Below are 20,730 nucleotides of genomic sequence, written 5' to 3' on the forward strand. Positions count from 1 at the left end.
CAGCACTCGCTGCCATGCCATGGCACTGAACAACACTGCAGGGACAGAGAGATTGGGGGTTATTAAACCTCACTGAAGACTTTCACCTTTGTTGTACATTGAACGGACCTTTCCATTAAATAACCGGTGTTAATGAACCTTATGGAGATGTCTGCTGGGACTTTTTCACTGGAGAAAAATCTCTGAAAGAAGGAAAATTGAAACAGGGATTTGGGATCATCTCTGCAAGAAGGAGGGATGCTGAGAGCACGCACAAGACATGCTTGTACTGGCAAACTTAAGGATAACTGCAGCAAACAGCACTGTTCCATAACCTCTGCTTCACACAGCCAAGGGACTGGGACTCTTCTGGTGCTTCACACACACAAATGGTTCTAAGAAATAGTCAGGTTTTGATGTCAGCTCTCATTGTCCTCCAAGTCTGAACACCCAAGAAAGCACATTCATTTCAGTGTTAGACCTTACATCACATTTCTGATGCGGAATCATGGAAAAACCTTGGTTGGAATGAACCTCTAGAGGTCTTGAGTCCACGACTCCACCTCCCAAAGCAGGGTTAGTGTCAACATCAAATCATAACAGGCTTTACAAGACACAGTCTGGAAAAGCCATGAAGGAATTACATCGCACTCCCTCTCTGCAGGCGACTCTGGTGTTATCTTCCACATCACATTCTACTTTTGTCTCGCTTTTGGTTGGATAAACTGTTCTAGTGAAGGCTCAGGGACTGTGCTGAGAGCAGAACTGGGTTTTCTAAGCCTATTAAGCTTTTGCTGCCGCAAATACAACTCACCATCCATTCTTTAAACCTCAAACACTGGCCTATGTGACTGTCCTGGAGGACACGGTCCATGTGTTTAAACGGTTCAGACTAGGAAAGGGCCAGAGCCCTCTTGCTCCCAAACCTTTCAGTGTTGCAATGCCAACACTTCAAATGTAGGGACTTAGGATCACTGTGGGAAGCTCAGCCAGTGGCTCTGGGACCTGCAGGACTCCACAGAGCATCTCTGTTCCTTGGGATGGAAATCCATCCTGCCTACCATGGTCAGCTGGAGAAATCCACCTTATGTTGGATCAATTTTGTGTTCTTTAGCATCAGCAATAGAAGTTAACATCACCAGTGGGGCACTGGTGGCAGGCGGGACCATTGTGCATCAGCAAGGTGTTGGGCTCCATCCCTCCTCAGCCCAGGAGGCGCACAACCAGAGCTCTTTTCCTTTCACTCTTCTATTTCCATCACCTTAAAGATGGTAAGAAAAATAAAGCCTTTGGGTTATTTCTACCAGCTCCAGGTGATTTAGAACCTTTTCCCAAAGAATTGTATAGAAGTAGTGTTAAAAATAGGGTTGTCTCCAATGTCTTCTAAATAGGGAGGTCGCAATCAGCATCGTTGCTGGCAGGCAGGCAGAGAGACCGACTTACCCATCAGGACCCCATTTTGCGACTTACGGAGCCTGTCAGGAGGAGATCGATAGTTGGCATGGTAACAAGCTCATTTCCAAGGAATAGAGCTCCTTTTTATTAGATTTGGCTGGCTATTGATCAGTTCCTGATCCACGTATCCAAACATGGCAAGGGCTTAATGAATCACAGCTTTTTATTGAGGCGAATGACAAAAATCATCATATCATGAGGTAGCTGGGGACTGCTGCCTGCTTCCAAGGGTGGGCCACTGGCTGTGGCCAGAGCTGGGCATGGGAAATGAGCACAAACGTAACCTATTCCTATGGCAAGTTAAAGACTTGTTTCTCCCTGCCATGGATGCCTCTTGGAGCAGCATCCTTAGGGAGCAGCCTTTTGTGTGGTGTGGGGTTTTATCCCTCTTTCCCTGTGGCTTTTATCACTCTCTGTGGCTCTCTGCTGTCTGTTAATGCAGTGAAGCTGGGTGCTGACTGATAGAGTCAGGCCATGCAGATTTGCTGATATCACCTCTAAAGTTTGTGTTGAACTTAATTTACCTTGCTCCTTCCAAGCACCCATCCATGCTTTGCATCCGTAAGCACATTAGCAGCAGCCTGACATCCCTCTGGAGGTCCACACTCCTCCCGTTTGCCATGCCAGAGGGTGAGAAGCTCCAGTGTGGCACAGTGCAAAACCCTCAGCCTTTCCTCAGGAGCTATACAGTCCATCAGGAAGATGATAAGCCTCTTCAAATTGCTTTAACATGCATTTACGTGAGAGATAATAACAGCTCCAAAGGCTTCTTCCAGCCTGTTAAATAATACTCACTTAATACAGTGCCTGAGTTCATGCTGAAATGACAGACTATAATAATCCAGTCATCTCCATCTAGCATACACAGCCAACTATAAATGCTTAGAAAAATAGCAATATGTATTTATTTACATGATATGGTATATGAGAGCTGATTCCTTCAGGTCACCTCCTGTGAGTGGTCTGATACAGAGAAGTTGCTGCAGGAGGTCTCTATCTATCTCTGCCCATGCTTTAAGAGGAAATAGCCTGACCACACAAACATAGGGATGTGCTAAAGCTTCCAAAAGACTGCTACTGGTTCTGCAAGCTAGGATAAACATTTCAGATACAAGCTAAATACCCAGCCATGCCCCTGCATGCCCTGGGGGCAGTTGCCACATCATAACCAATCAATTCATGGTGAAGGCCACAATTTCAAGCAGGTTTTCCTTAAAACCCCACCAAAGCTCAACAAATCAATGTACAGATTTCAAACAGGCTCAGGCTCTAAGGTCAGGTAGTTTGTAACACTTGGTTTGGCACCTGGGCACTCTGAACCCCCCTTCCACTGTCTCCACAAAGAGCAGGAGCCCAATGCAATGGACCACAAGATAGGTGATGGTGTTCCTCTGAGGCCAAAGGAGCTTTACTCCTAAGCCCTCCATCACTATGTGCTGCATGGCACCAACCCACAGCAATATGTGGCAGTCCAACATGGGTGTTTGGCTATCCTGAGAGGTCTGTCCCCTCTCTACCCATGACAGTTCTGCTCTTCACTGGACAAGGGCAAGTCCTCAAATAACTGAACTCAGCACAGAACAAGTAGTGAGGCACCTTCAGCAGATTAAGCATCATACAGCATATCACCATACACAGTATGCAGCCAACAATATCCACGCTGTTTTACAGGTGGGAAGTAAAGCCCAAGGGGTTTATATGCAGCCACACCAGTGGGCAGGACCCAAAATTACTGATGCTCAATGACAAGCTTGGTGCACCATATGCAAAACTGTACCTAAAAACACACTTCAGGGTCCACTGCTATAGCTCACTTTCCTACAGGACCATCACCATATCACCTGGGCTTGCTGACACTGCTTGAACACCAGTCTGAAAGGTCACACAAAGACAGGCCAGGAAGCAGTGGCTGCTCTTTCCTGGGCTTCCAAGAGGAAGCAATGCCTAGAGAGCAGAGCAGAGCAGCTCCCATGTTAGCTGGGGATGGCAGAGCGCCCCAGGTCTGCAAAGTCACTGACATTCTCTTCTTCGACTCAGAGCAAAGGATGAACTTTGTCATCACATTACTCATGTTTTTTCCAGATGCTCCAACAAGAGGAAGAAATCAGGTTAAATCAGTAAGTAAGTGGACAAGAGCGATTCTCTTTGGCATCACCTCGCCCCCCAGGGGTGACTTTGGAGCAGGACAAAAAAAAGCATTGCCTTGCCCATTTGAAAGCTTCACTAATCCTGCCAACCTTTCCAGAGGAAGAGCATCACATTCCTGTTTGTTCTCTATTTCAGATTGCTCTTTCAGCCCTGTGTGTTCCCCTCCTGAGAAGACTCAACCCAAACAAAGCATGTTAAACACCTGAGTACACCTAAAGGCAAACACTGCCAGATATATCTGGAGATACATCAAACCCATCACATCATCTGGCTGCTCCTGAAGCCTGACTGTAAGACTGGAGTTAAGTGTTTGGTTGTGGAGCTGTGGGCATGGTTTGCCTTGAGATTGAGCAGCTGAGCTCCATGCAGAGCCTGGCAGCAGGGTGGTTTTAGCTCACAGAGCCCCCAGCTACCCAGTGCCAGCCCCTGTGCAGCTGCAGAGGTGAAATTCATCCCAAAGAGCTCAGCAATCCCCATGTGGAGAGCTGCAGCCAAACCCCCTTGGTCATTTATCCCAGAGATGCTCAAAATTAAGTTGGTGAGGGTACTGCTTACAAATTAACATCCAATTATTCCAGCAGCCAGTAAAAATCCCTCAGTAAAGCGGTGGTGTGTGGTTGTGGGAAGGAGCCATTGGCCACTTCGAACTGCTTTTGCTGGAGGGGTGGGATTTCAACAGACCCCTGCCCTTGATGCTGGCAGGAGGCATGGGGGTACCCACTGGTTCTCCTGGCAGCTCCACTGCTCACTGTGAGGGGCTGGGAAAACACTATAGACCCATAAACCCACCCCAGAGCATCCTCACTCTCCTCTGAACTATTCAGGGTGGGCAAAAGCAATAACAAGAGAGCAGAGCAGAGGGACTGCAGAGCCTGAGCTTGTGCTAGGGTTTAATTTAAGTTAGAAATAACATCCTTCTTTCTCATCTAGATCATATTAGGATTTTGAAAGGGCAGTCACGCAACTTCCCCCGGCAGTTATGGCAGAACCGCGCTCGGGAATGAATGGAGCTCGTGGAAGCATTCAGGACCGAACAATTGGATTTATAATTAGGCCTAAAAAGGGAAGAACGCTGAATAAAAGCGGCACAGCCAATTTTAGAAGAAAAGGAAGTTCTGGATGGAATTCATTGGGGTAGAGCACTGAAGTGGAAATGGAAAGTGTTCAAAGATAAATGAGTTTAGGCCTAAGAGTTTGCTTGACATCTAGAAAATGTACTAGGAACACAGTGTCAAGAAAAGCTAACGCGAATAACAAAGAAACACAAGAAGTGAGAGAAGAGAGGAAAGAGCCATAAAACTTTGGGGCAACAAAGAGTTGCAATTATAGAGGGAAATGTAATGAAGTGTAAAAAATCATAATGAAAGCAAAGATAGAGAATGAAAGGATGATTGCATATTTGCTTAATGCACATCGGAGAAGTGTCAAAGACATGGGGAACAAGAGGTCACTAAATGAGAAAATAAAGCCTCAGAGGAAAGGCACTGAATTTATTGCTTTAAATACAGATTTATTTGCCTGGGCTTTACCACTTGAGGGCCAACGACAGAGGCAAGTGACAGAAACAGTTTTCCTAAAGGAGAGGAAAAGTTCTTTGGTGGAAACAGCTTTTTTTCTTAGACAACTGACCCAGCAATGCAGCCTAACCTATTGGAAAAGTGCTGGGATTTAATGGGGCCTCAGGAACAGGGGGAAAACTCAGCTTAACTAGCCCTCAAGTACAGAAGGATTAATGTTTGCTTATGGACACACTTTACTGGCACCAGGAGCCTTGTCTCCAAGCAGCTCAGCTTTGCAGGTCATCTGTATTGAATAGAGATGTCTCCTGGCAGCCCTGATGGGGCTCCCTTCCTTTTAGAGATTTTTCTGATAGGATGCAACTGATGCCTAAAATACCCACCACATCCCACTTACCACTTCCCAATGCCCTTGCAGCATGAAAGCTGCATACAGCAGGTTAATGTGGCCCACAGAGCCTTATTACCGGGTCCAGAGCAGCAGGACAAAGCGTGATGAGGACCACAGGGGATAAGAACCTGCAGGGACAGAACAAGGGGAATGGCTTGAACCTGCCCAAGGGGAGACTGAGCTGAGCTCTTAGGCAGAAGCTCTTCCCTGTGAGGGTGCTGAGGCGCTGGCACAGGGTGCCCAGAGAAGCTGTGGCTGCCCCATCCCTGGCAGTGCTCAAGGCCAGGTTGGACACAGGGGCTTGGAGCAAGCTGCTCCAGTGGAAGGGGTCCCTGCTCGTGGCAGGGGTTGGAGCTGGAGGAGCTTTGAGGTCCCTTCCAACACAAAGCAGGCTGGGATTCTCTGACACCCATGGAAAAAGCAGGAAGGGAATGGAACAAAGCTTCCAAGTACATTTTCTCTCAAAACCGCTATGAAGAGCAGAGTGATGCCCTGGGAGCATGATCCTACTGCTGCATTTATCAACTGAGTGCCATCTAGACAATCAGTTGTTTTCTTTAATTTAGGACTAATTTTATCCCACCAGTTGAAATCAAAGTCCCCAATAAGCTCCTTTCCTCATGCCCATAATTTTGCTACAAGCTTTTCATTAATCCAATCACAACTTCTGTAATATTATTTGGCAGCAGGTTGAGACCCCAGTAACCACAGGGGTTCATGCATGCGCCTTGTTTCATTTCTGATAGAAAAAGAAGCAAAATGAGCCCAATTAAAAATTCTTTTAGTACTCTCTAATATGTTAAACTCCCCAAAGTCAGGACAGGACCAGCATCATTCCAGCCACTCGGCCCATCTGTGGGTGACACGCAGAAGCTACATGCTAATACCAGCCATCCTTAAGTGTCTGCCTGCCTGTCACAATAACATAATGGGAACTGCCAGGGTGGAAATATTCATGTTTGGAATTACATGTCTATGACTTTGGGGAATGTTCCCTGGAATATTTTGTATGGGCCTCAAGGCTCTCTCAGCTCCCTGAAGTTTTACTCGAAGCATCCCAGGCCATGATGCAAATATTCCTCCTATGGCAAAGGCCTGTAAATCTCATGTTTGCAGTAAGGAATGGAAGAGAGAGAAACCCGGAGGTGGAAAGGTCTTGTGGCAGTAGTAACATACGCAGTGTTGTCAGATGGGGAAGCTTCAGCATGGAGATGCACTAATCTAGAGTTCAAAAAGAAGAATTATAAAGCAGTTGGAACTTTAAAGTGAATTGAGGTCTTAGAAATTGCACTTTCTTCAAGTCATACACAATCACTGCTGACAGAAATCCTTCAGGCACGTTGAAGGAGAGGAGGGAGGTGACAGAAATCCCTTGGAATAAACATAACAAAGGAGTCAAAAGGATTAATTTTTATCAAAATTAATCTAGGCTGTATAATAGAAATATTAAAGCCAATAGGATCAGTTCCCTTCTCCATGAGTGAGAGCCCACAAGCATGGAAGGGCAGCTTCAGCATCAGGGAAGGAGGTTTCCTTCAGCCCTTTGTAAGGAAAGCTGTGGCTTGTGAGAAGCATTGATGTACCACATCATGTCCAGGACCAAATCCCAAGGGAACTTGCAATGGCCTTCACCTTCATACTGCAGGTTGGACAGGGCTTGGGGCAATCTGCTTTAGCAGAAGGTTTCTGTGGCAGGGGTTGGAACTAGATGAGCTTTAAGGTACCCTCCAACACAAACCAGTCTGGGAGTCACCTTATAGGCAGAAGACAGATCTGAGCAGTGCCAGAAATTCTATTCTGTGTGACAATCCAGCATTCTGAAATGTGCTTTCCATCCACCTTAGGGACAAGTCAAGCTCCAGAACTTACCCCAAAATTAACATGAACAAGAAAATTCCTCTTGGGCTACCTAACTTCTTCCACACAGGTAATGCAGAGCGTAGAGAGCTGGTAAAACACAGCAGCATCACTTGCCTTCCCTGCTACCCAAGTGATCTGAGCTGCAGATCATTGCAGCCCTTACTTTTGTGTCCTCACTAAAAGGAATGAACTTCTACCAGGCTTGAAAATGGCAGGAGCAGCCAATGAGGCCCACATTGATAACTATGGGTTCAGGGGTTTCATGCAATGGTTTCTATACATCTCAGCCAGCAAGGATAAGAAATTCCCAAGAAATGCTGACATCTTGCCACGTAGGGAGGCAATCCAGCCTCATATCCATGGAAAGGAGGATGTAAGGGGGAAGCAATTGGAGCAGTGTGAGCCAAGCACCTAAGACCTGCATACATGGACATGTATAGAGCAGGCCGTTATCCTGGTCTGATTTCTGGATTGAGAGTTGCCACTGGATGCTAGGATACCCTAAAACCTGGGACAATTAATTCCCAGCTCAACACACAAGCAGCCACAGCGAGTTGGCAGGGAAGGGTGCAGCATTGCTGAATCAGGATCTGGGTGCTGAGAAGAGGCAGCAGAGCTGGAAATGCAGGGTCAGAGCAGTTCAGCCCCGTATTCAGAGGGACTCCAGTCCTAGGCCTTGTTGGAATTAGTCTTTGCATGGATACGTATAAATAAATCCGGGACACTGCTTGTGTAACAATAACATTTTGCAGTATCTGGCATTTGCCGCTAGTTGAAGGCTAAGCAAACCATGCTTCAGTGGAGCATAAAATTGCTTTTCCTTTGGAACAAGCAGGGCATTGTAGTAATAGGCAAAACTGTACATTGTGTTAACGGCTGTATTTTCGCGTTATTGATTTACATTGTGTAATGCCATGCAAGACCTGCTTTCAATGATACGTGCATCTGTCATATCACAATAACTGCAAAAGGCCAGGAAAATGAAGCACTGGGGATCCCGGGGCATATTCACATCCATGCGCCCATCATGCCGAGGCGATGATTAGGGGGATGTTGTGGTAATGAGCAGGTCCCAAGTGTGCGCTATGTAAATCAAGGCTGCCCGGGTCAGCTTCCGCTTACTGTGCACATCCAACTTTTTCAGCCTGCTTACTCTTCTGACAAGGAGAGCGGATGGAAACGGCTTCCCCTTGGCAGCTCTGCTCAGCTCTATGTGTTCCAAGGCATCCAAGATGGATGGATGGCATTTTCTTTTCCTCTCCTTTCCAACTGTTCTTCTGCTGGGACCAGATCTCTGCAGCCCTGGTGTGGGGATAGCTACAAGGATCACCAGCCACTGGGTGGAAGCAAGCAGAGCAGGATGAGAGAGAACCACTAGACCACCAAATAAGAGAACAAATACTCTGGAGATATCTAAGGCAGTCCACCTCAAATAGGCAATCATAAAGTATTGATGTCAGTCTGAAACACTTTTAAAATCACTGCATAGTTCATTCAAACTTTTATATTGTATAGCCTGGTGGCAAACTAAGTAAGCTCTCATTAATCTGTAATATCTGACTTCATTGCTTACACTGGAATATGAAAGCAACATTTCCTTTTTATATGGTTATTTCTAAGCAGCTTGTCTCACTGTTTAAAGAGGAAGGACAGTCCTGGACCCAGCTTGCCAGACCAAGAACTGAGGAACCAGCTTCCAATTCCTTCCTCAGCTACAGAGTTTCTGGCCTCGGGGAAGTCGTTTACTCTCTTGATGCATCATCCCCTATAGCAGCAGGAGGACTCAGTCACCCAGAGCTTGCAGAGGGCCACGGGACATCAGGACAGAGATTTAACAATTAGAGGTTTGGGGTTTTTTGTCAGCAGGCAGTGACAATTTGGGATATTAAAACATTGGTCTAAGAAGTAGCTCTTTCCTTCTATGTTTCTAAAGCCATTGTGATGGCCCAGGTAGGGAACATGGGGTGCCCTGATGTTTCTGGCCACCTTGACCCTCCATCTACACAGTGACACATTATGGCTTTAGACACCAGCAGCTTTGGATCCAAAACACAAGCGAGAAGAGCAGCGTACCAACATACACCAGGGGCTGAAGGAAAGGCATTTCTACTGAGAACACGTAGGTATCTGTGCTGTGATGGACATGTTGACGTGTTATTCCTTGCCCTCCTCAACCCTGGAGCAGCTCAGCTCTGTCCCTTTGCCAGCATCTCATGGGGCAGATCTAATTCTAGCAAATTGCTTTTGACCCCAGATACCTGCTATAACACAGAAACAGCTTTAAAGCTCAGGCTGATGCGCTGCCTATCTCCTGCTTGTCCCTGTCTCTATGCACTTGTATCTACAGTGTGCTTGTTGCATCACTGGAATGGAAAACCAGGGTTAAATGGCAGCTCACCTTTAACTGGGAATTAGGAGGAGGTTTTGTGTGTTTGCTTGTTTTCCCCCTTCCATATATCTTTTTTTTTACTCTCTCCCAGCCTTAATCTTTACTCTTTGTTTCATCTGATAAAGTGGGGGACATTTTACCAAATCCTTATTTCTCATGGTCCAAGATAAAACCGACGGTACAGCATAACCTTAACCAGTACTGTCATGGACTGAAAGAAACGAGTTTTCACTCTTATCATTGGTGTTTTCTTTACTGATTGCTCTAGTGCATTTGCACTGATTACTTTTGAGCCTGTCCTTTCTCCAGACCCACAAGTTGTTCATGATGAAGACTTTCACACTGTACATCATTTTAAACATGAATTGCATCGCCAGCCCCTCACAGAAGCAAAGCAACCCTGAACTTGGGCCTCAGAAGGTAAAAGTCTTTTCAGTTTGTCTTTAAATACTCAGATAAATCCCCTTAGCTTTCCTCCACACCATCAAAGCATTTGGATAGCATAAAGCAACTGAATATGTAAAAATGCATCTAAACACCTTGTAAATCCCTACACAGAGCTGTTGCCGACACCACTTTTAACCCTAGGAAAACATTTCACCAATTACTAATCAAATACAATACAGCTAAATTTCCCCACCAGCACATCGTTTCGATAATGGGTATGGAAATCATCCATTCAATAGCTATTCAGAAATAACTCGGAAAGATTGGTTTTCAGATACTTCTGAGGATCCTGGAATAATCCCCTATAATCACCGTGCTGAGAATCCACCAACATTTTCCCCTTTGAAAAAGGCTGTTTGGGGCCAGAGCGTTGGTGGTCTCTGCCCATCCTTCAACGGATGTGTTCAAACAACCTATCTGAGCTCACCAGCACTCTGCTGGCAGAGGACTGAGGGGCTTTCTACTCTAACATGACTGGAGAGAGGCTTCAGGTCTCCCCGATGCTTCCCAGGTGTGCCTTGGCAGCCCGTCACTACGAGTTCCCTTCCTTTCTCACCAAGCAAACTTGCATCATTTTCTATCCAGAGTCTCAAAGAAACAAAACAACCCAAATGAAGCACCTAAAATAAGCAATAACTACACTTTGTGCTTCCCTGCTGCTCTGTGCCAGCTGCTAAATGCAGCCCGGGAGTGGTTTAAGATGTTTGGATTTTATGATCTTTCTTGCTTCTTGGTATGAGCTGAATTCCTGGTATTTCTTCTTTATTCTTTTGGGAAATGCGCTGTTTTCTGATTTACTTTACTGATTTCCTAGGTGCAAAGTTTGGGCTTTTCTGCTTCACTAGAGGAGATGAAAAGCGGTGGGGCTGCTGGACGAGGAATGTTTTCCTTCTCCAAAGTGGTAATTAGGAGCTGGACATACGTGTAACAAAAAGAAACAGCTATTTCTAAAGCTTTCCTTTCCCCTTCAGTAACTCAAGCTTTTGCTCCCTTAGGAGTATGAAATTCTCCCCAGAGTCCTCTAAGCCCAAGAAGAACTAGATTTCTCCATACTTACATATAAAGCCCTCTGGTGACCCCCTGCCTTTGTGCCACCTTTGCCACCCCACAGCTAAGACAGAGGTGTCCCTGCTCCCATGCCACCCCAACCACAGTGCCTATCCCCATAGGGAGACACAACCTGTCCATCTAAAGCAAAGGGCAGCTACTGGCCAGCAGCGCCTTTTGCCCCATCCCAGGGTCAGGCTGCTTACTTCTATGGGTAATTATGCAAAGGGGTTAATTGGGGGCATAAAAGCCTCCCCTGGGAAGCCCAATTAAAGACCATAGCCTCAGCTTTCAACCAACAGGAGGCTACCACAAACACACACGTGGGCTATCTGAATCACTAGTCTTTATAGCAGTTTGCTACCATTCCAGACAGCAGGAGAGAGAAATGTGTCACCAGCAAGGCACCAGCCCAGGACCCACGTGCTCCCCGTCCATGATAAGATGGCAAAGTCATCCTTCCTTATCCTAAAACCTCAGGCTTTGCACCTCAAAGGTCAGTGCACAGGGGTGAAAGGAAGGGTTAATACGGCACAAGACTTGTCTGAACAAACCTTTCTGATAGCTGCACGTGGGTCAGTTTTCATTCACAAGCAAGTGCACAGAAAAGCACAAACATGCACCTCAATGCCCTGCACTCGCCAGCCTGAGATCCACACCGTGAGAGGAAAGACAACACACCACCACTTGGGTCATAAGCAAAACCATTTCCCAGTGGCTTGTGGAGTGAATCAGACCCCAGACTCACTCACAAGCAACATACTGAATCCCTAGTGACCGTGTGAGAGGCTGACTGCAGCCTTGGGCTGTCACACAGCATCACTGGGCAAGCCTTCAGACAGCCAAGCCTGACCACATATCACACAAAGCCAAGAGAGGGGCTAATTTGGGTGTGCTATTTGATGTGAACAGTTAGGGCAGCTCTATAGTAAGGGGGTCAGAGATGTTTTGGGGTGCAAACATGGCACATACTGTCAGTAATTATTGAGAGGCGGCAGCACCAGACACAGTGGAGAGGCTGCATCCTCCTCTCTACCTGCTGGGCTGAGCATTTGGCTGCAAGAGAGGTTGGACACGAAGAGCATACAAATACCCCCAAAATGGGGGTTTCCCTTCTTAAGGGGAAGCATGGACTTCAGCAACAGCACCTGGGAATCCCAGGCAGTGTTCATAAGCCATGCTCCCCGGCAAGACATAGGGCAGCCAGGGAGACCCACAGCCCCAACACCTGGGTAACCCTTTGAGCAGGCTGGGCAGCCTTGCTGCAGGGCTCTTTGACATCAGCTTTACCTTCAAGACAAGATTATCGACCTTTCCAGTCCAGTATTTAGCAATCCCCATTCATCCCCACTTTTCCATTCCCTTCTATTTCATTCCTTTTGTTGCTCTGTAATAGGAGAGGCAACAGGGCGCATATTTCTACAGAACAAAACCCTATCATCCTCATTATAGTGCCCTGGTGCTTTCTTCACTTTTACCATTTTATTAAAAACAATTAGCTGAGGAGAACCCTCTTTTTTTAACCTCTACCCCATTGTTCTCATCTCTGTCTGAATCCAAGGAGGTCTTTTCAAAGGCGATTCCGTTCACAATTACATGTGTTGGAACAACTGCTCAAAAAGTGAGCCCAGAAAGGATGAAGGACAGCACGTCCCTGGCAGGGTTGGTCCTACTGCCTCTGAAGCATGTAATGGTAACGATTTCATCCAATCTATGTGAAAACAAGGGCTTGTTTTCAACAGTCTGTGTAAATGATGGGTGCAGCCATGCCATGAGCTTCAGCCTAAGAGATTGAGGAGTTGAACATCAGGAGCCAAAGACCTGTTTTGCTGCCAGACCTGGCTCCTGTGACTCCTTTGAGGAGTCTGCCTGCAGACAGGTATATCCATGAGGACAACACTGCAAGGGATGGGGATTTTACAAGACAAAGATCCCAGCTCCATCCATTTGCACTGGAAACCTGCTGGACTTTGCAACTGATGTAAACTGGAGGAAGGTTGGCCCCATGGCCTAGTTTGGCCCTATTGCTCTAAGCCTGATGTAAACACAGACTGGTCTAGCTTGAAAGATGCCTGCTGGATTTTTTGCATACGTATCATTCCTGTTTCAAAGCTTTCCCTGTTTACCCTTACAGGCTTTTATTTAAAATAGTCCAGACAAAGCACTGCAATTTTTCATTTGAAACAGGGTTTTTTTTATGATTTATTTAATTTTTTACACTGGAGAAAACTTTTAATGTCTCATATTCAGCCAACTGGCTCTTCACAGGGGTTTTTCAAGCTTTTCCTCCACTACCTTTAATTCCCCACCATTTGAACAAGGGTCTTCTCCTGCCTTGATGCCGCTGTGAAATCACAATGCTATATTTGTCTTTCTAACATCAAAGTCATTTCCATGGTCACCAACTGTGATGTCATAAACATATTTTTAATGGCTTGTTTAGAGCAGGGAACAGAAGGAGAGAAGAGATTATGGGTGGAAGGAAACTCTTATCGATACACAACAGTTTTAAGCACAACTGTGAGGCTGAAGCAGGAGGGAAACTTGAGGCCAAAACCATTTCCTTGCTGAAACAGCTTCTCTTCTGAAGCTCATCCCAGCACAAAACCCCCTTTTTAAGTCACTAGCAAACAAGCAATCCCAACAGATTACTATTATGTCAGTCAGACAGGAGTGGTGCAAGGTGCTTTCTATGCTTGGAAGGCAGCAAATCCATGCCCCAACCCATCCATCTTGCTGTGTAAATGAACACACAAAACACAGCAACCCCTACAGAAGTGCTTACGCAGGACCCAGTGGGATCTGGCCACTATTGGCCCATATAGTCTTAGTGTCCCAGGTCGTAACAAGACTACCCTTGAGAGACACTTCAACTGGCCCAGAAGGTCCTTTCTTGGTCAGCGATGGTGGTGAGGATGGGGGAGAGCTTTTGGCTGCAGGAATAGCAAGGTCCCATGGGCTGTGTGACCTGAGAGTCATGCTTCTAAACAAGCCCAAAGCAATGTGAACTCCTCCTAGCCAGCTCTCTGCTTTGGTGGCAGGGTTGGGACACAGCCAGCTCAAACAGGGGGGTTGTCCAGGTTCCTCTGTTAAAACAGAAACAAAAGACTCACCTCCTAAATTCCTCTCCCACAGGACACAGTTCAGAGTCAAACAAGAGTTTACCAACACATCTGGGTTCTCTCAAGTAAAACTCATCCCTCACTTACAGAAGGATGGATTGGGACTGTTAAGATGTGGGGCTGTCTCAAAGACATCACGACGAAGCATACCTGTACATATGCTCCAAGGAGATTATCTCCCTCCCCTACCCAAAGAAAACATGGTGTGTGGGGGGGAAACTCGCTGGATGATGACATTCCTAAATCCTCATCCCATGAGAAGAATTAATGTAGCTCTTTCCCCGCTCCAATACCAGGAGCTCCCCAGTAGGAGATCCTATTGTACATCACACACTAGCAAGGGCCCATGTTTCAGGGAGCTCTTTTCCGGAGCAAGCGCAGTCCCTGGCACGCAGGAGCTGGGATTTCACACACTCTATTCATTCCTGAGGCACAGAACAAGCAAACCACCATTTTGCTGCAGTCCCACAGCAGGAATAAAATGGTGGCATAGATGAAAACTGCCAGATCAAACACAATCCAGTTGCCTGTCACCACCTGCAGCTCTTCTCTGCCTTATATGTAACGCTGAATTCTGAAGCAGGTTAATATTTGATTTCTGGGTATTTAAACAAACAGAAAAACACCCCCGCCACAAAGAAAAACCCTCACAACAAAAGAATGTAATACTCTAACAGATGATTAATATTGCAGCCATGAAGCACTGAGATGCAAGCTATCGACGTTAGCATTCACATTTCTCCCACAGTAAGGCAAGTCCGCAATCACAGTTGTTTACTCCTAACTGGCTCACCCAAAGCCACCAAGAACAACTGAGTTTAGGTGTTTAACACAGAAAGGGTTCAATGGCTTTTACAGTATCCTTTAAGAAACAGTACAGTGGCTGAAAAAGGCAAAAAAGTGTTCACTTAATTGCTGTTAAACAGCTCCTTCTCCATGTTATACCATTCCCTTTGCTCACACACACAGTAAACTTACCCTAAAGCTGAGCCTGAGCACTAGAGCAAGTCCCAGGTCCCCAGGACTGGGACAGAAACACGTTCCTCCCATTCAATGGGAGCCCAGCAACAAAAAGAAATTAGTTCCTCTCCATGAGGAATCCTGCTCTGGATTCAGCTTTGAGTTTAAATAATGATTTCCATATACAAGCAGTAATTATTACAGACAACTTAGAACGAAGCAGTGTAACATCTAACAGCAGTTCTTCCCAGCAGCACACATTACCTTTAAAATTAAAGCATACATCATCTCTTCAGAGCACAGAGCACATTTAAAATTCCTTATTTCTTTCTTTCACAGTCAGTGACAAACAAAATACTTCTTGGCTTACACTTGGAACCAGTTTGATTTGTACGGGCTTTAGATTTGCTGCATTCTGCTCTTCCAACAACACATCATTCAGTGGTGGGAAACACTTCCTGTTAGAGTCTGTTCAAGTATTACTTTTTACTTCCATTTCTAAACACCCCCGTAATCAAACGCTGCAAAATGAATTGCTGAAGTGATGATTTCTAATGCATTTGACTCATGTGTAAGACATCTGTTGATAGCAGGTAGAGATTTCTTGTTCTTTCATTATCACCTATGTATTTTTACATCTGAGAGTTAAACCATTATTAAAACAATAATCAAACCCACACACTGCAGAAAAAGCTCAAGAAAAGTCTAACTGAATGGTTAGGAAAAACATAAATCCCACTGTACTTTTTTTACTGAAGATCTTGACTGAAGCACTAACCATGCCCAGTTACTGTACTAAGTACAGCATTTTATTCCAGACTATCAGGTACTGCGAATCACTGGTGACCGGTATAGAAATCATACCTTTTCAGCTTCTCATCTAGTAGAAACCACTACATAAATGCTCAATAAGAGCAACAGACCTGGTATTTCTGCCATTTTAGTCATGAGCAGCCTTTTGCTGGGGTCAATAAGGTCAAAATCAGGCTTTAGAGAAGCCCTTTGGATGTCCCCAAAACAGGCACAGGAAAACCATCAGAAAGAGCAAATACAGGGAGTTTCCATTGCCACTTTTAGGGCACCAGCTTCCTCAAAGACAAGCTTCAAACTTAAAGCCAGGGGAAAACGGTCAAGTTGAATCATTTCACATCATTCTCTCTGCTAGAGAAGGTACAATCTGAGCTGATCGGGACTTTTCACACTTGAGAATTAGGAGTGGTGCTTTTTCATTGCTTGATCTAACAGACAACCAAAGCCCAGCCTTGCGAAAGGGCACGCACTGCCACCATACAATAGTCCAAGTTTAGCCTAAAACATAAAAGCTGCGTCTACAGCCTTAAATAAGGAAGCTGGTTCTGATGTATTGTGTCCCTGCTTTCCCCTTGGTCAAAATAGAGCAGGCATGGCAGATAAAACAGTGGATTTGAACAGCTCATTCCTATGTAGCAGACTGGCTTGCAGGTATTTACCACAGTTTTAAAGGTAAAGTTAATTTGCAGGAAAAAAAAGACACTAATGGAATTTTGCCTTTAGTATGAATCAATGTTAAAGGAAAAATGACTATGATCAGTTGAAGGATGCCAGGATGGACAGCATGTAACTGTGCCTTAACCTGCTGAGAGCTGGGTCCACCTAAAGAGCCAGCAGGACTCCCCCAAGATGAGCTTGACACAGCCATGCCAGTTGGGTTGTCCATGGAGGCAGAAAACCACCCTATATTCTGCTGCCTTTGGCTCCCCCTGATTTTTGCTGTGCATCTTTTACCTCATTTCCACAACATCCCTAAATAAACCTGCTGGATTCTTAACAGTAACTCAGGTTTCCTGAGCCAGTTTTCCCTAAGGATTTTAGAGGGAAGAAAATAAAAGAAATCATAGAATTCCAGACTGGCTGGGGTTGGAAGGGACCTTAAGGCTCATCCAGCTCCAACGCCTGCCATGGGCAGGGACACCTTCCACTAGAGCATGCTGCCCAAATCAGACAAAAGGAAAATCTATCAACAAACAGCCTTTCTACAGAAAACACCACACAGATGGGTTATTGTCCCAAGCTCCTTACCTGCATGGTGCCTTTGGGAGCAAGCAAGAGCTGAGAGAGGCAAAGGGGAAGACAGGAGGCACAGCAATCATCCAGGAGCAGGAAACACCATCTCATCCTGCAAGCACCAAGGCTTACTTCTATTTTATTACCCATTTTAGCCCAGCACTTCCATGTGATCCCATCTACAAAGTGCTGGGGGAAAGACATGCTTTGAGGAGAGGCTTGAAGACAATGGTGGAGACAGATGGAGGGAGACCCAGGAGGAAGTTATCAGTCATTAGACATCACCCACAGGTGAAAACAATTGCTCATCCTGAGCTTATGTTTCCAAAAGCAATGAAGACACAGGGATAAAGATGTTATAGTGTAAGCACTTTTCACAATAAAATGGTAGAAATAGGGTTTTGGAGCATTCCGTGTATTAAATAGGACATTTGGCTTAACAAAGAGAGGCCAAAGATTCAGTGTATTATTACACTGGAAGTAAGAAGGGATGATTAAATTCTCTTGTGTGCGCATATATATATAAATATATATATTAAAGTAGATTTTATATATATATATATATATATATACACATATATGTATATTCTGTTGAGCAGCACCAGAAAACACCCATTGCTGGGCAGCATTTACACCAGCCCCTGGGAGAGCCATCGGATGGGCAACACTCAGTGGCAAGAAAAAACCCTTTCAAAAGCAGAAGGATTAACCCCTAAAGTTATTAAATTAATAGGAACCATGAGGGGAAAATCTTGACTGTCTTTGCTTTGGCTCGCTGGCAAGGCTGCAAAAGGAAATGTGTTGGGGAAAACAGTTTATGCTGCTCCTGGAGGCGGCCATCTGGGATGCTGAGATTAGTATTTGAGATTTCTATTATCTGAAACTCCATTGGCAGGCTCTGCAAAAAAAAAGAGGAGTTTATAAATTCTGTTAGCGGGGTTTAAGTAAAACTATTTTATCTGGGGACTAAGAAATAAGTGTAATTACCGTAGGTGGATAATGCTTTTTCATTGCCATTCCCCAAAATTAGTTTACCAGATATTATTCCTAAGAGGTATAATTAAAATCAACATAAAATCCAGAACACAGTGAAAATAAAACATCAGGAGATAATGTCTTTAAAATTACTAAACCAAACAGTCCTCTGCACTGCGGTACAAGCATAATCACTCCCTGGCTAGCAGTGTTTGTTTTCCCTGTACAGAGATGCTTTGAACTCCCAGGCTGCTCAGGCGAGCTGTTACTTCGCAGCCCATTGTAAGAAGCAGTTATTTCATAACACTCTGTTTTAAACTCATTCTCTAAATAGCAAAAGAGAGAACTTTATTGAATGCAGGGTCTTGACACTGTGTTATTTCCAAAGCTCCCATTGAAAGCAGCCTGGAAACCCCTGTGGGTTTGTAGGCAGGTTCACGTTTGGACCCATGTACCTGCCATTAACTCCTGCCCTGGCAAAGTGTCCAGGGATGTAAATGGGACTCAAGCCAGGGATAAAAACCAAATGTTGAATTCCACATTGAGTACCAGGAGAGGCATTTCAGAGCCAGGTACTTGCACCAGATGTTTAATCCTGTTTTCTGCTCCTAGATAAGGCATAACCTGATGGTAGATGCCACCTCTCATTACAAATGTCTGGCCACCCTTGTTAATGGAAGACTTTGTTTTCTTTTTGCAAATGTTATTAAGCAAAGAACAAACTGATTGTCTAAATTGATTAAGCAGATTCATTCCAGTGAAAAACTTATTATTTGCCTGGCTCATTTCATCAAATCAATCCCGAGGAAAAAGGCTCCATGAATTAAACTAATCATAAATATCTACTTTAAAAGCCAGCCGTTAACTGGCAGGATACAGTTAGTGCAGTCAATCACTAGGACAATAAGTGACTTTGAAAGCAGCATCTTGCATTGCTTCTCAGCACCTTCTTTGCCTTTTCTTGCAGAAAATTGGTGTTTGGGAGCCAAATTCTGCCCCTGCTTGGTCCCATACATTCTCATTAAACTTCTATGGGAGCCCAGGAGTCATTCTTGGGTGAAAAACCCCATAATATTTGACTGGCATTTCCTATAAAATAGCAATCAGACTCTAATTAGAACACTAACTCTGTTAGATTAATAAGAATTTCTGAGTGCTTCAGTACAAGGTCTTGAAAAAGCCACTTTTAAAACATAACATGACATTCATTTATTAGACCGAACACACACATTCATTAGGCTCACTCCCATCACTGCCAGAGAAGGTTTCTCTGTAATCTTTTGCAGGACATGGATGGAAAAGGCAGCCTAGAATGCTAATAATCAATTCAGTTAAAAAGAAAGATCAGCCACTGCATTTATATTTTCCCACCATATTATAGACATGGTTTGGGCTTTTTCTGACTGGGTATGTTTGCACACACACATGCTTTTGAGATTTGCTCCCTACAAAGGTACCTTTGAAACCACCATTCAATGAGGACCTTTTCTTTACAAATAGGTTTGTCATGGATGGCTTGCTAAAAGCACACAGGTCTTGCTTAATAGCTAATCCAACTTCTTCATTGCCTTTGAGCCCAGAGGTGCAGCAGCATCGCTGCCAGGATCCCTTCCCAATGCGGCCATAACTCCCATAGCATCAAGAAGGGTTAAGCCAAGACAGTGTGAGGATGTGGTGCGTGGTACAGCCTGGAGATGCCTCCACTCTGTCTCCATCTTGGTGCTAGGTTAACAATTCAGTGTAACATTTTCCTACCAAATGCTTATATTCAGTCCCACAGCTCTTTGATGAAGCCAGTTTCAGGTAACTCTGACTTGGACTGTCTTGTGCTGAACTTTGAGCCCCAGTTTGGCTGGCACCACCGGTTCAAGACACAGGCCCATGTACACAGGAAACCACTTTACAATTACAGCTCCCTGGTCTCCTCTTCCTTTTTCAGTAGCTTTTCTCTAATAATAAGAGGAAAAGTCACCTCTGCCCATTGTACCTGCTAAGGGCTGAGTTCATGGGGCAGACACCAGCAGGTAGACTTTGGGTTCTTAAATATGGTTTTACAACGGCTCAGTGTGAGAGCAAAAGCTGCAAACACTGTGGCACAAGCAATAGCTCAAAAGCACGCGACACAGGCATTAACAGCAAAGCTGAGAAAGCTAAGGCAGTGAAAGAAACCTCATATACACAACAGCATCACAATAAGAATGTAGTGCTCTGCAAGGCACAGTAATGACACTGAGGACTTCATCGCTGCCCTTTCCACTGGACGGGAGGTCCTGCATCCTGCATCCTGGTGCAGGACAGAAACATCACATCCCATCACAGTGCACAGGGTGCTCAGGGAAAGATTCCCCCTTTTCCATATGGCTTCACATGGAGCCCTCAGGCCATCACCAGCCACTG

The 20,730-nt window shown here is 45.1% G+C and overlaps 1 long non-coding RNA gene across 1 annotated transcript in view; it reads right to left on the reverse strand.

Moving 5' to 3' along the window:
* Window positions 1-17,770: 17,770 nt before the first annotated feature.
* LOC133212118 (uncharacterized) overlaps window positions 17,771-20,730 on the reverse strand; it is a 77,986-nt gene continuing 75,026 nt past the window's right edge. The window contains exon 3 of the long non-coding RNA XR_009725395.1: window positions 17,771-18,256. This is a non-coding gene — a long non-coding RNA (uncharacterized LOC133212118). The remainder of the gene's footprint in view (window positions 18,257-20,730) is intronic.

The sequence above is a fragment of the Neopsephotus bourkii genome, unplaced genomic scaffold (genome assembly GCF_033783945.1).
Source record: "Neopsephotus bourkii isolate Nb327-2 ecotype Australia unplaced genomic scaffold, CSIRO-AGI_Nbou_v1 NB_668, whole genome shotgun sequence".
In the NCBI taxonomy this organism is placed as follows: Eukaryota; Metazoa; Chordata; class Aves; order Psittaciformes; family Psittacidae; genus Neopsephotus; species Neopsephotus bourkii.